The sequence below is a fragment of the Muscardinus avellanarius genome (genome assembly GCF_963383645.1).
Source record: "Muscardinus avellanarius genome assembly, chromosome: 21".
Taxonomy (NCBI): Eukaryota; Metazoa; Chordata; class Mammalia; order Rodentia; family Gliridae; genus Muscardinus; species Muscardinus avellanarius.
Window position 1 is genome coordinate 2,243,121 of NC_137807.1, and position 14,995 is coordinate 2,258,115.

The window sequence follows — 14,995 nt, forward strand, 5'->3', positions numbered from 1 at the left end:
TGGGTTCCGTCCCCAGACCTGCAAAAAAAAGAAAAAGAAAAAAAGGATAAAAATATGGCCGGGGATGGGGCTCAGGGGTAGAATGCCCTTGGGTTCAATTCCTAATACCGCCAAAAAAAAAAAAAAGAAAAGAAAGAAAAGAAACCCCAAACCAGCCAAGATCCCAAGCAAAAGCAAATTGACCATAACTTTAGGGGTTCTCCTGTGCACCCAACTTGGGGCCTCCAACTCCCATCCTGTTCACATGCACGCCCTGTCCAGCCCGTCCTGCAGGACCACAGTGCCCCGACCACACCAGCAGGGCGTGGTGGCGCACGCTAGCGATCCCAGCATTCGGGAGGCTGAGACGGGAAGATCCGAGTTCGCGGACAGCCTCAGCTACTTAGCGAGGCCCTCCGCCACTCAGTGAGACCCTGTTTCAAAATAAAGAATAGAAAATAGGGATGGGAGTGTAGCTTGGAGGTAGAATGGCCCTGGGTCCCATCCCCAGACCTGCAAAAATAAATAAATAAAGAGCAGGGAGCCTCGGGGAACAGCGTCACAGCCCTCGGACTTGGGTCCCAGGAGAGCCTCGTGTGTCACACCAACATCTGTGGTTGAAATACAGCAGGAAACCCACATTGAGAGAGACAAGAAATGGAACGAGGGCGGGGAGGTCACTGGAAAGGAAGTGTGGGTCCCCGCGGGCGCGGCCCGAGAGCAGCTGGCGGACTCACCCGCTGCCCTCCCGTGCCCTCTGAGGACAGCCCAGTTGGCTGGGACCTGCCCTGCCTCTGGTCGCCCCATCGGCTGACGACTCGGGCATCCCTCAAGACTACGTTATCTCCGGCATCTCTACTGACCGACAGACAAGAAATGCCTTTGAGAAAGACCAGGACGGAGCCGGGCGCGGTGGCGCACGCCTGTCATCCCAGGACTTGGGAGGCTGGGACAGGAGGATCGCAGGGTTGAAGCTGGCCTCAGCAACTGACTGCGACCCTGTTTCCAAATAACATAAAAATGCTAGCCGGGCGTGGTGGCGCACGCTTGTCATCCCAGCATTCGGGAGGCTGAGACCGAAGGATCGCGGTTCGCGGCCAGCCTCAGCTACTTAGGCCCTCTGCAACTCAGTGAGACCGGTTTCAAAATAAAGAATAAAAAATAGGGCTGGGGCCGGGCGTGGCGGCGCACGCTTTAATCCTCGCACTTGGGAGGCGGAGATAGGAGGATCGCGCAGGTTCGAAGCCAGCCTCGCTGGTTTAGGAGACCCTGTTTCCAAATAAAAAAGTATAAAATAGGTCTGAGAGTGTAGCCCGGAGGTAGAAGGGTTTCCAGGAACCCCAGTACCACCAAAAATAAAAAAAAAAAAAAATAGGGCAGGGGCTGTAACTCAGAGGTCGAATGCCTGGGCGTGGTGGCGCACGCTTGTCATCCCAGCATTTGGGAGGCTGAGACAGGAGGATTGCGGTTTGTGGCCAGCCTCAGGTACTTAGTAAGGCCCTTTGCAACTCCGTGAGACCCTGTTTCAAATTAAAGAATAAGAAATAGGACTGAGGGTGTCACCTGGAGGTAGAATGCCCCTGGGTTCCACCCCCAGTACCACAAAACAATAATAATAATAAATATGCTGGGCATGGTGGCACATGATTGTAATCCCAGTACTGAGAGGCTGAGAGAAGAGATCTCAGATTGGAGGGCAACCTCAGCAACCTAGTGAGACCCTGTCTCAAAATAAAAATAAAAATGGGGCTGGAGGTAGAGTTTCCCTGGGTTCCATCCCCAGCATGACCAAGATGGCTGACCAGGTGACCTGGAGCAGGGGACGCTGTGGCCGTGGCCGAGCCCTGGTCCCTGACTTACTCCCAACATCCGGGCTCTCCTGGACGGCATGGGCCGTCTCTGCTGATACACTCGAAAACGACGGCTTCTGCCCACTTGCTTGGCCAACGGCAGCCACGCTGTGCCGGCTCCGCACTTTTAATTATTTTCCAGTTTACCTACTTTGAAGACAACTGCGGTATCTATTCAAAACATTAATTTTGGAGGGGGGGGGCTACTGGGGATGGAACCCAAGGGCATTCTACTTCTAAGCTACACCCCCAGGCCTATTTTTTTTTTTTTTTTTTTTGCAGTACCAAGGATTGAACCCATGGACATTCTACCTCCGAGCTACACCCCAAGCCCTATTTTTTATTCCTTTTTTTTTTTTTTTTTTTTTTGGAGTGGAACCCAGGGGCTTTTCTACCTCTGGACTATACTCCCAGACCTCTTTTTTAAATATTTTTATTTGGAAACAGGGTCTCACTACATTGCTGAGAGCTTCACTAAGTAGCTGAGGCTGGTTTCGAACCCGTGCGATCCTCCTGTCTCAGCCTCCCAAGCGCTGGGATTACAAGCGTGCGCCACCACGCCCGGATTATTGCTTATTTTGAAGCAGGCTCTAAGTTACAAGAACCTCACTTAGTAGCTGAGGTTGGCCTCGAACCTGCGATTTTTCTGTCTCAGCCTTCCAAGTACAAGCGTGCACCACCACGCCTGGCTCTTATGTTTATTTTGAAACAGGGCCTGGATAGGTTGCTGAAGGCCTTGCTGAGTTGCTGGACCTGCCCTCCAACCTGAGACCCTCCTGTCTCAGCCTCCCAAGTACTGGGATCGTAGGCGTGCGCCGCCATGCCCGGCCAAGGCGATTTCTAGAGCTGGGCTTTCTAGAAGCTCTTTGGCCTCAGATTCCTGCTTTCCTGCAATCCCCAGGGGCATTCTGTGCCCTTCAAACCTACTCGGAAAATGCTGCTGCGGCGCCTGACTATTAAGGATGAAGTCAGTGCCGACCCGAGATGCCATCTTGCCGCGGTTCTCGCCCGTCTCCCCACCTCGATGTCTTTAAGGTAATGGACGCTGGTCTTCATCAAATGTTTCTCTGGCATCTATTCAAAGCAACTCAGTGCTCTGATTTTCCCCTTCTTTTTTCTTTTAGTAGCGCCCCTAATACTTAATCATCCGCTTTATGCTTTGCGGCTGTTGTTATTGTTAGTTTATTTGGTACGGAGGATTGAATCCAGGGACCTTCTGCCTCTGAGCCAGACCCCCCCCCAGCCCAATTTTTTATTTAATTACTTATTTTTATTTTATTTTCATATTTATTTATTTATTTATTTATTTATTTTTATTTATTTGGTGGTACTGGGGATGGAACCCTTCTACCTCCAGGCTACACTCCCAGACCTATTTTTTTATATTTTATTTGGAAACAGGGTCTCTTAAGCCAGTGCGGCTGGCTTCAAACCTGTGCGATCCTCCTGTCTCCGCCTCCCAAGAGCGGGGATTACAAGCATGTGCCACCACGCCCAGCTTATTTATTTATTTATTTATTTATTTATTTATTTATGTGTGGTGCTGGGGATGGAACCCAGGGGCATTCTACCTCCAAGCTACACCTCCAGCCCTATTTTCTTATTCTTTATTTTGAAACAGGGTCTCACTGAGTTGAGGGTGTTGGTTGGAGGTAGAAGGCCTCTGGGTTCCATCCCCAGTACCGCTAAAAAAAAAAAACATAAACAAGAGAGAGGGGGGAGGGAGGGAAGGAGAGAGGGAGAGAGAAAAATCAATCAATCAATAAATAAATAAATAAATCAGAGACCAGGGCGCCCACTCGGGTCCGGCAGGCAGGCCGTGGCGGGGCTGGGCTCCAGGCCTGAGCCTCCTCCCGGCCGGGTCCTCTGCCCCCCCCCCGCAGCCTCCCCCGGGCACCGCCATCTCCCCGCTCCGCAGCTGGGGACCCGGGGGCCGTGGGCAGCTGGCATCTGCTCTCTGAAAAGGTATTTATCTTTCCACTGGCTGAGAACAAGGGCCATAAAAGGACATGCCCCATGTCAGGTGCAGGAGCGCTCTGCTCAGACAGATGCCGTTCACACGCCCGGCCGTTAACTGCCAGGGACGCCGGCGGCTCAAGGCCGGGGCCAGGTGCTCCACACAGGGCTGCACGAGGAGCCGCGAGCCCGATCTTCTTTTTTTTCCCTTCTTTCTACATTATTATTATCATCACCATTTTAGTGGTACTGGATATTGAACCCCGGAGCCTTCACCTCCAAGCGCCAACTCCCCAGACCTATTTTTTTTTTTTTTTTGGTACTGGGGATTGAACCCAGGGGCGTTCTATCTCCAAGCTATACTTCCTTTTATTTATTTATTTTTTAATGAAACAGGGTCTCACTGAGTTGCCCAGGGCCTCGCTAAGTTGCTGATGCTGGCCGTGAACCACAATCTTCCTGTCTCAGCCTCCCGAATGCTGGGATGACAAGCGTGCGCCACCACGCCCGACTCTATCCCCGCTATTTTAAGGAGGAGACAAGTCCCAGGCTCCCCACCCCCACCCAAGTGGCTCACGGTGACCGCTGGGACGTGGGCACTCTGTGCCTGCCGTTCTGCACAGGACTCAGTTTTGGTGCTTGCTGGCTGTGTGGCTCTGGACGGCTCCCTTAACCTCTCTGAGCCTCCGTTCTGTCCCCACCAGCTGGGTGTTGTCCCTTAGGGTTTATGAAGATTCCCGGGGCAGATTCGCACCCACTCCCACTGGCAAGTGACACCTGATGTCTACAGGGCGAGAGTGAGCTCCTTCAGCTTCCTCCCTCTGCCTCCAAAGAAGGCAAACGTCCAAGGGAAAGCAGAAGACCAGGCGTGATGGGGCACGCCCATCATCCCAGCCCTTGGGAGGCTGAGACAGGAGGATTGTGGGTTCGAGACCAGCCTCAGCAATTTAGTGAGACTTCGTTTAAAAATAAAGAAAAAAATAGGGCTGGGGGTGTAGCTCAGAGATAGAATGCCCCTGGGTTTCATCCTGGCACAATAAAATATAATATATAGGGGTAAAAAAATAATATAAAATATAATAGGGCTGGGGGTGTAGCCCAGAGGTAGAAGGCCCTTGGTTCCATCCCCAGTACAAAAAGAAAGAAAGAAAGAAAGAAAGAAAGAAAGAAAGAAAGAAAGAAAGAAAGAAAGAAGGGAAAGGAAAGGAAAGGAAAGAAAGAAAGGAAGGAAGGAAGGAAGGAAGGAAGGAAGAAATATGAGGAGTGGGACAAATCTCGGCTGCTCTCCTGAGGGTGAACTCAAGAGCACCACCATCACAACTCACACAAGTGTGTGTACAAACACGCACACACACCCTGTACACGCAGAGCTGGCTCAGCCCGTGCCCTCCGGGATTCAGAGGCTCAGCGGGCAGGTTATTCCGTGTGGCAGGTGGGGACGTGGTCTCGCGGCCCTGCACACAGGCCTGACCCTCAGCGCTGTCCACACCACGGCCGAGGCCCCGCTGCGGGAACAGTCACACACACACACACACACACACACACACACACACACCCCGAGGCCCTGACTGAGGAGTTCCAGCAGGACAGGCCTGCCCCCAGCCCGGCATCTCCATAGTGACAGAGTGGCGGAGGAGGGAGGGAGGCACTGCACTAAAAATAGCGTGTGCAAGGCGGCTGTGGGGCCAAGAGGAGCCGCCGCTCGGCCTCGGCCTCCCACCCGTACCGGGGCTAACTTCAGAGCATGGCTGTGCAGCGGTGAGGAGCTGGCTACAGGAAATTCCCCCAGAAACCTGAGGCCCTGTACCCAGAACAGAAACGCAGTAACAGGTTCTCTGGACTGTGCCCTGTTGGTGAGCTAGCCTGGGAACCTTGTGAACGGGTTTTCCCATGAAAATCACTCATTTTATTTTCTTTTTTTTTTTTTTTTTTTTTTTTTTTTTTTTTTGGTATTGAGGGTTGAAAACCCAGAGGCATCCTACCTCTGAGCTCCACCCCCAGCCCTGTTTTTTATTCTTTATTTTGAAACAGGGTCCCACTGTGTTGCAAAGGAGCTCACTAAGTAGCTGAGGCTGGCTGCGAACCGCGATCCTCCTGTCTCAGCCTCCTAAGTGCTGAGATGACAAGCGTGCGCCACCACGCCCGGCTTTTAACAGTTTTTTAAGTGTGCAATTCACCAGCTCCCAGGCACCACTGCAAACCTGGCTCATAATGAACTTCCTTTTATTTTTTTATTTTTATTTTTTGCACTACTGGGAATTGAACCCAGGGGCATCCTACCTCTGAGCTACATCCCCAGCCTTATTTTTTTTTATTCTTTATTTTGAGACAGGGTCTCACTAAGTTGTGGAGGTCTCACTAAGCAGCTGAGGCTGTCCTAGAACCTGTGATCTCCTGTCTTAGCCTCCCGAAGGCTGAGATGACAGCGTGCGCCATCACGCCCGGCTGTAATGGACTTCCTAAGTGTAGGCACAGCTGATCTCTAGAGGAGGATCCTTTGCTTAGCTGAAACTATACCTGTTGGTTAATAACTCTGTTTCTCCCTTCCCAGCCCTGATAATCACCCTTCCATGCTGATTTTATTGATTTTTTGGTTTTTGGTTTGTTTGGGGATTTTTTTGTTTGTTTTTGTTTGTGGGTTGTTTTTTTTGTTGTTTTTTTTTTTTGTCTCTTTGGAAGTGGGAGTCGAGCCGGGGTGGTGCACTTGGGAGGCAGGAGCTTTACCTCTGAGCTGCTTCCCAGCCCCTCTGCGCGGATTCTCCGAGCTTAACTATGCTAAGCACCTCTCAGAAATGCTCTCCCGAGGCTCTCGTCTTTCTGTTGACAGGCTCATTTCACTTAGAAGCGTCCTCGAGTCTCATCCACGGGGTCCCATATGGCAGAATCAGCTTCTTTTTAAAAATAATGAGCCGGGTGCGGTGGCACCTGCTTGTGCCATCCCAGCACTTAGGAGGCTGAGACAGGAGGATCTCAGGCTTGTGGCCAGCCTCAGCTACTTAGGCCTTTTGCAACTCAGTGAGACCCTGTTTCAAAATAAAGAATAAAAAAAAAAAAAAAAAGTACGGCTGGGAGTGTCACTCGGAGGTAGAATGCCCCTGGGTTCCATCCCCAGTTCCAAAAGAAATTTAAAAAAATAAAAAAATAACGCCATCTCCTCGGCGCCCCCGCCGCCGCCACGCTGGTCCGATGGATAATGCGTTTCCTAAAAGCTAATTCACAGGGGAAGTTAATTAGCCTAATGAAGGTTAAGTGTGACTCCATGTAGGGCAGGTGGCGCTCCGCTCCCTCGAGCCCAGGAGGCTGTGAGGTCAGCCGGGCAGTGCTTCCGGAAGCAGCGGCAGGGGTCCCGAGATGACACTTCAGGGGGTCCCGGGGCGTCACCCGCCCACCCTATCGCTACTTGTGGGGGTCCAGGAGCACTCAGAAGTCCACCAAGCCAGGCGTGGGGCCGCACACTTGTCATCCCAGCATTCGGGAGGCTGAGACTGGAGGATCACAGTTCGCAGACAGCCTCAGCTACTTAGTGAGGCCCTCTGCAACTCAGTGAGACCTGGTTTCAAAATAAAGAACAAAAAATTGGGCAGAGGGTGTAGCTCGGAAGTCAAATACCTCTGGGTTTCATTCCCAGACCCACACACACAAAAAAGAAGCCCCCCCCAGCATCTGGGAGAGTTGCTGCCCCTTCTCCCAAGTTGGCCGCCGAAGATCCACCCGGGAGCAGCCTTCAGCGGGTGGACCCCGTGTGCAGGCGGCCCCCCGGAGCCCAGGTGCGGGCGGGGACCCACCAACCTCTCCCTGGTGAAGACCAGGCCTATGGCTGGTCAGAATGGCTGCAGTTCACGCGGCCAACCCCTCGCTGGCCCCTCACGGGTCACACGGCGTCTCCAGGAGGGGCAGCACCACCTTGAAAGGTGGGTGGTTCAGAGACCAAGGCCATTCATCTCGGGAATGGGGCAACTTGGGGCTCTGAGCCCCTGAGCCCACCCCTCACTGTTCCTCACCCCGAGGCCAACCAGAGCCAGAGTCTCACAGGCCAGAAACACCCAAACGTTCAGGAAGGCCAGAACGAAGAAACAAACTGGTCTATCCACACAACGGACTACTACTCACCCCTAAAAAGGAAGAAAGTTCTCCCTTTTTTCGATACCTGCTGCAGTGCGGCTGACCCCTGGGGACACGAGACCCGGCCGGGCGTGGGGCCGCACGCCTGTCATCCCAGCACTTGGGAGGCTGAGGCAGGAGGATTGCGGGCTCACGGCCAGCCTCGGCTACTTAATGAGGCCCTCTGCAACTTAGTGAGACCCTGTTTCCAAATAAAAAATCTTTAAAAATAGGGCTGGGGTGTAGCTGGGCAGTAGAGTACACCTGGGTTCAATCCCCAGCACGACCAAAAAAAAAAAAAAAGAAAAAAAAGAAAAGAAAGAAAGAAAAGAAAAATGGATTATAACACAAACAAGAAAAGTGACAGCCTGTCCCGGGAGCAGGTGGGCCCCGCCCGGTGGCCTAGCGCTGGCCTTGGGTCCCGGCTCTGTCATCCCAGGGGACTCTGCTTCTCAGACATTAGCTAGCATCTTCTGGACCGCTCGTGGCCGAGTCTGTCCTCGAACCTGCGAGCCTCCCGTTCTCAGCCCCGCCAAGCACTGGGATGACAGGTGTGTGCCATCACACCCGGCTTTTTGTTCAGATGTAACTGAGCCCTCCTCCGAGTTGAGAACGGGGAGTAATGAACCCGCAGTCCTTGTGGACGGGCCCTGCTGCCTGGCTCCATCCGAGCTGGGCCTAGAGGACGGCCACCAGGTGGACAGGCAAGCCCAAGTGGGGCATCCGAGCCTGGGGCGGGTGGGCGGCTCCACCCTGCCCTGGCCTCCTGGGAAGGCAGGCCTTCCTACTGCCCCGGGGGCTAGGGCCGCCAGAGTCTCCTGCAGATCCTCTCAGCCCCCCACCACAGACCCTCGAGCTCTTTCTGCTGGGTTCCCACTCCGGAGGAAGGCCGTGCCAGGCCCCCGCCTCGTCCTTCCCGCTGGCTTCCTGTCTCTACAAGTGCGGCTGGACGCACTGACCAGGCTCCAGGCGTGCAGCCTCCCCATCCTGGCCAAGTCCCGCAGGGAGGAGCGGGCCAGCGGCGCTAGGCCCTTGCTGAGAGCCGCTCCCCCTCTGAGGAGAAACAGGTGCCGGCTCCCAGGTGTCCCCTCTGGGGGCCTCCATGGTGGGCCAGGCCTCCCTGGCCTCCGCCTGCAGCCGGCTGTGCGTGGCCACAGGACTTCAGGCAAGCATCAGCACCAGGCCCCAAGGCCCCAGAAAGAGATGGGAGCTGCGAGCGTGAGAGCCTGTCCCGAGGAATCCGTCCACTGGGCCTTTCTGCCTCTCTCTCTTCTTCTTCTTCTTCTTCTTCTTCTTCTTCTTCTTCTTCTTCTTCTTCTTCTTTTTCTTTTGTGCTGGGAATTGAACCCAGGGACATTCTATCTTTGAGCTACGTCTCCAGCTTTATTTATTTATTTATTTATTTAGCAGTACTGGGGATGGAACCCAGGGGCATTCTACCTCTGAGCTACACCTCCAGCTCTCATTTTTTTATTCTTTAGTTTTGAAACAGGGTCTCGCTGAGTTGCAGAGGGCCTCACTAAGGAGCTGGGGCTGTCCGCGAGCCAAGATCCTCCAAACCCCAATCAGAAAGTTCTTCAGCCGGGCGTGGTGGCACACGCTTGTCATCCCCGCACTTGGGAGGCGGAGACGGGAGGATCGCGCAGGTTCGAAGCCAGCCACACTGGCTTAAGAGACCCTGTTTCCACATAAAAAATATATAAAATAGGTCTGGAAGTGTAGCCCGGAGGTAGAAGGGCTTCCAGGAACCCCATTACCACCAAAAAAAAAAAAATTTTTTTCTTCAAACTTTTCAGATGCAAACAGATCAGGAAATACAGATGATAATAATAATAATAATAATAATAACCACCTCACATCACGGCCGCCTTACAAACAGAAGCAAGCACAGGCAGGCCCTCGACAGACCTAGTGGGCGGGCCAGCAGTTAATCACCCTAAATCATGACCGACTAATCTGTGACCTTCCCAAGTCGCAGGGTCCCCGCAGGACATGGCGGGTGAAGGCCCTGACCTGAGTTTCAGTCTCCTCGCCTGCCAAATGGGCGCAGGGGCGTTTGTTTGTAAGCCGACCGACGCGCCCTGGGCCCAGGTGCTCTCCCCGGCGGGGCGCTAAGGGCCCCTCGCCTCTGCCCCTCCAGACAGTGCCTCCGCTAATGGGCGCCAGGCGCCAAAGCAGCGCCGAGCCGCTATGCCAGGCACCTGTGGGGCAGTGGGCTAGACCGGGGTCCCCGCGGCTTGGATGCCGCCCAGGGCAGGGAGGAAGGAGCCTTCTCCTCCAAGCCAGAGCCCACAGTGCACCTGTCCGGGTGTGGTCACCTCTGAACCCTCCAGGCAGCAGTCCGCCCGACAGCCCGGGGTGAAGCGGACGTCCCCGGAGGCACGAGTGGCTTCCAGCTTGCGCGGTAATCGCGGCCAACACCCCGCGCCCAGCCCCGTCACCTTAGGGTTTTAGGGAAAGGGAAAGTCGCTGTTCTTAGTGGAAAGGTCAAACTCTCGACTTGGGTTTTTTCCAAAGCTCCTCGGGCTCTCCTGTTTGTTTGATTCTAAATTCCTTCCTCCCTGGTCCCCCGACACCCCGCCCCGCGGCGCACCCCACCCTGCCCTGCCCGGCAGGAGACGGGGAACATTTCTCAGGAGAGAGAACTTGGGCATGGGCGGCGGGGCTGGCGGGGTGAAATGAACACGGAGCGGAATCGTTCCGGTCAGCGCTCATTACCGGGGACTCGGCGCTGCGGTGACTCACCAGAGCCGGAGCTGCCGTCCAACCAGCCTCGGAGTCTCGGCCACAGGTTCGAAGGCGAGAGCCCCGGCGCGGGCCGCCCGGCTCCCTCCAGAGTGGAACTTAATGACCTCCTTCCCGGCCGGCTTAATACAAATCCTGCTCCTGACCAATGAAAGGAGCTGCTCTCAGGACTTGGCCGGGCCTGGCCGCACTGGCAAATGTCAGGCTGAGCCGGAGCCCTCGCAGGAATCAAAGCTTTTGTTATTAGAGGCGTTTTAGCGCCAGCCTCTAACTTAAGCCATGGGACACATTTCCTTTCGGCTGGCAGTCACCGGCTGCCGTAGGGAGGCTGCGGGCCTCCCACCTCCCGGATGCCAGAGCCACAATAAACGTTCGGCCTGTCAGATGCGCAGCCTTGACGAGCTAATTGAAATCTGCTGCCGGGAGTAAACCCAAAATAAACGCGAAATAAGTCGTTTCCTGCGCGCGACACGACCCGCCGCTGCCTCGCGCGGGCTCGGCTGGTCCGGCCTGGCCCTTCGACCGTCGGCTCCCGAGTGCGTGCGGTTTTTAAACGACTTAAATGCTTCTTTTCAGTATGATTACCCAAGCGGGGAAAAATTCTAATTGCAATAGAGGTTTGGTTTTTCTCCCTCTTATGAGGAAAAAATGAAAAAAAAAAAAAAAAAGCAGTTAAGTAGAGAGTGAACTTTTAGCTGAGTGCCAAGGGAAATGGGTAATGGGCCTTTGTCCTTAGGCGGATTCCGCATCCGACCCTAGGTGGACCTCCCTAGGACCCCGAGGCTGCAGGGCCTGACTCCAATCCCAGCAGGACCTCGATGAGACAGTGTTGGTGCACCTGGACAGAGCCCCGGCTGTCCAAGGAGAAAACTCAGGCCCTTAGCACCAACCACCTCTCAAAGAGGGCTATGACTTGGGAGGCTGGAGACAGGAGGAGCACGGGTTGGAGGACCAGCCTCAGCAAAGGAGAGAAGCTCTCAGCAACCCAGTAAGACTCTGTTTCAAGACAAAAATATAATTTAAAAAAGGGGATGGGGTGTGTGGCTCGGAGGTAGACACACCCCCCGTACCAAAATAAATAAATAGATAAATAAATAAAATGGTCCCCCGGTGTAAGACCACAGAGAGGATGAGGAGCAGAGAGAACCGGTGTTAGATAAGCTTTGTTCAGGTTCCAGGGTGCAGGGCTGTCGGCTGTGGGTTACATGTCCCATCGTCTGTATTGAATTAGGTGTCACGGATAGAAACGTACACACTCGGCTGTTCAGTGTGGGTCTGTTAACGAACACCCTCGATCAGAGGCGCACGGGAACCTAGCCCCCCATCTCTGCAGGAGCAAAGGCTCGGCCAGCGCTAAACCAGAACTGGGGTGACTTTTTCTTTTTTCTTGGCACTGGGATTGAGCTCAGAGGCTCCACCTTCAAACTACCCTCCCAGCCCCCCCCCCAGCACTGTGGATTGAACCCAGGAGGCATTCTACCTCCAAGCTACAAAAAAAAAAAAAAAAAAAAAAATAGCCAGCCCAATTTTTTATATTTTAATGTTGATACAGGGTCTCATTAAATTGCAGAGAGTCTCACTAAGTAGCTGCGGCTGGCTGTGAACCTGCGATCTCCCTATCTCAGCCTCCCAAGTACTGGAATTACAAGCGTGTGCAACCACACCTGGCTTCAGCCCTATTTTTTATTCTTTATTTTGAAACAGGGTCTCACTGAGTTGCAGAGGGCCTCACTAAGTAGCTGAGGCTGGCCATGAACCGCGATCCTCCAGTCTCGGCCTCCTGAAAGCTGGGATTACAAGCGTGCGCCACCACGCCTAATAGTTGGTAAAGACATTTCTCAACATGAGGGATCGCCACAAATGCCAGCCCGCCCCTCCTTAACGGCACTCTTTATATCACTGGCCATAAGGTTTAGCAGAAAGCCCGGCATGGTGGTACCTGCCTTAATCCCAGCACTTGGGTTAAAGGTCAGCCTCAGCAACTTATCAGGATTATATTCATTCAAAATAAAGTAAAAAAAAAAATTAAAGAGGGATTGGCGTTATAGTTTGAAGTAAAATGCTCCTGGGTTCAAGCCTCAGGACAAAATAAAAAATAAAAAAGGTTAGCCGGGTGTAGTGGCACATGGTTGTGATCCCAGTACTCGGGAGGATGAGACAGGAGGATCGCACAGGTTCGAAGCCAGCCTCAGCTACTTACTTAGTGAGGCCCTCTGCAACTTAATGACATCCTGTTTCAAAATAAAGAATAAAAGCTGGGCGTAGTGGCGCACACGTGTAATCCAGTACTTGGAAAACTGAGAGAGAAGGATCACAGGTTCGCGACCAGCCTCAGCTACGCAGTGAGGCCCTTCACAACCTAGCAAGACCATGTTTCCAAATAAAAAATTAAAAAAAAAAAACAACCACAAAAGGGCTGGAGGTTTAGCTCAGAGGTAGAATGCCCCTGGGTTCAGTCCAAAGTACCACAAAAAATAAAAAATAATAAATAAGTATGCTGAGCATGAGGGAGTGTCAGTGCGATAGGGGGTGAATTTCACACCTGTGCTGGGCAACTTGGAAGCCCAGGAGAAGAAGGAAGCCATACTCAGTTGGCGAGACCGTGTGGTAGCGTGGTGTAGACACAGTCAGGCAGAAATAGGTCCACGTCCAGACAGGCTCTGATCCGCTCAACTGCCAGCTCCATGTCTGTGTCTGATCTCGGGGAAGATGGGGCAGCGTGCCGCCTCCCCGCGAGGACCTGCAGGTGCCCTGCATGCTCGGCGCGGGGCGCAGGATCCTTGACTACTTTCCTTCTCATTATCAAAGGAAAAAGCAACCTAGTTTCTCAGGAAAGGCAAAGTTTGACCCTAAATTTCAAAAGGAAATTTTCATAGGAAACACTGTTAAGAAGCCTTCAGAGGAGGGCGCCATGCCTTAGATTAGAACCAACCAGATGCAGATTTGCCGTGGCTCTGCGTGGCAGCATCCCGGGGACCCAGTACAAGAAACATCACCCAGTGACTTAAGCAAAAGCCGTGCAGAGACCACTGAGCTGCGTGTGTATCTGGAGGTCGGGGCGGGGGGTCTGTTCAGCAAGTTTTGGGGTGGCTTTCTGCCAAGGGATGGGCGTCATCTAAACAGAGCTAAAAAGTGGGACACAGGCATCCAGAAACCCACTCTGAATTGATGTCTGGTCCTATATAGTAGCCTTGACGGTTGGGGTGGTACACACCTGGAATCCCAGTACTTGGGAGGCTAAGTCACAGGTTGGAGGCCAGCCTCAGCAGTATAGTGAGGCCCTCCACAATCTAGCAAGACTCTGCTTCAAAATGTATTACTGTTATTACCATTGTTGTTGTTGTTATTATTATTATTATTATTATTATTATTATTAGTGGTGGTGGTATTGGGAATTGAACCCAGGAGCATTTTACCTATAAATTATACTCCCAGCTCTATTTTTAAAATTTTTTTATTATTGTTTTCGTGTGGGTGTGGTACTGGGTATGGAACCCAGGGGCTTTTCTACCCCCAGGCTATACTCCCAGACCTAATTTTTTACTTTATTTGGAAACAGGGTCTCACTAAGTTGCTGAGTGCCTCACTAAGTAGCTAAGGCTGGCTTCGAACCTGCACGATCCTCCTGTCTCAACCTCCCAAGCACGGGGATTATAAGCGTGCCCACCACACGTTTATTTTTTATTCAGTAACCAGGTCTCACTAAATTGCTGACATAGACTAAGTTGCTGAGTCTGGTTTTGAGCCTGTGATCCTCCTGACTCAGCCTCCCAAGTCCTGGGATTACAGGTCTGCGCCACCATACCCGGCTGTTTCAAAAATGAAAATAAATAAAATAAAATAAATAGGACTGGGGGCATAGCTCAGAGGTAGACTGACCCTGGGTTCAATCCTCAATACCCAAACAAAACAACCGCAGCCGGAGGGCACCGCCGCCGCCCTCCACAGCCGAGCGCACAGCCCGGGGACTCTCCCTCCACAACGTGAGGTGCCGCAGACACAGACAATTCCCCTTCTAATCTCTCCCGATAATTACCGGCTCCTGTCCAAGACCACGTCGGTTAGCCTTAACCGGATGGGCTGGTTAGGAGAATATCTTCCTGGTAAGTTAAAACAGGCCTCGGGACAGGGAAGAAAACAGCTCCCAGCTGCAAGAACTCGCAGCCACGGGCTGAGTCCAAGAAGGATGCTCCGGGACCACGGGGTGGACCCTCCGGCCTCTATTCCACACTGCCCCGGTGCCTGCGCGTGCAAGGCGTCAGGGACAGAGAAGGAAAACTCAGTACTGCGCTCACACGTGGAATCACGGTCCCACGGGCAGGTCGCGTTAGAGGTGGAGGGGGTGGCCGGCCTGGGAGGGTCGG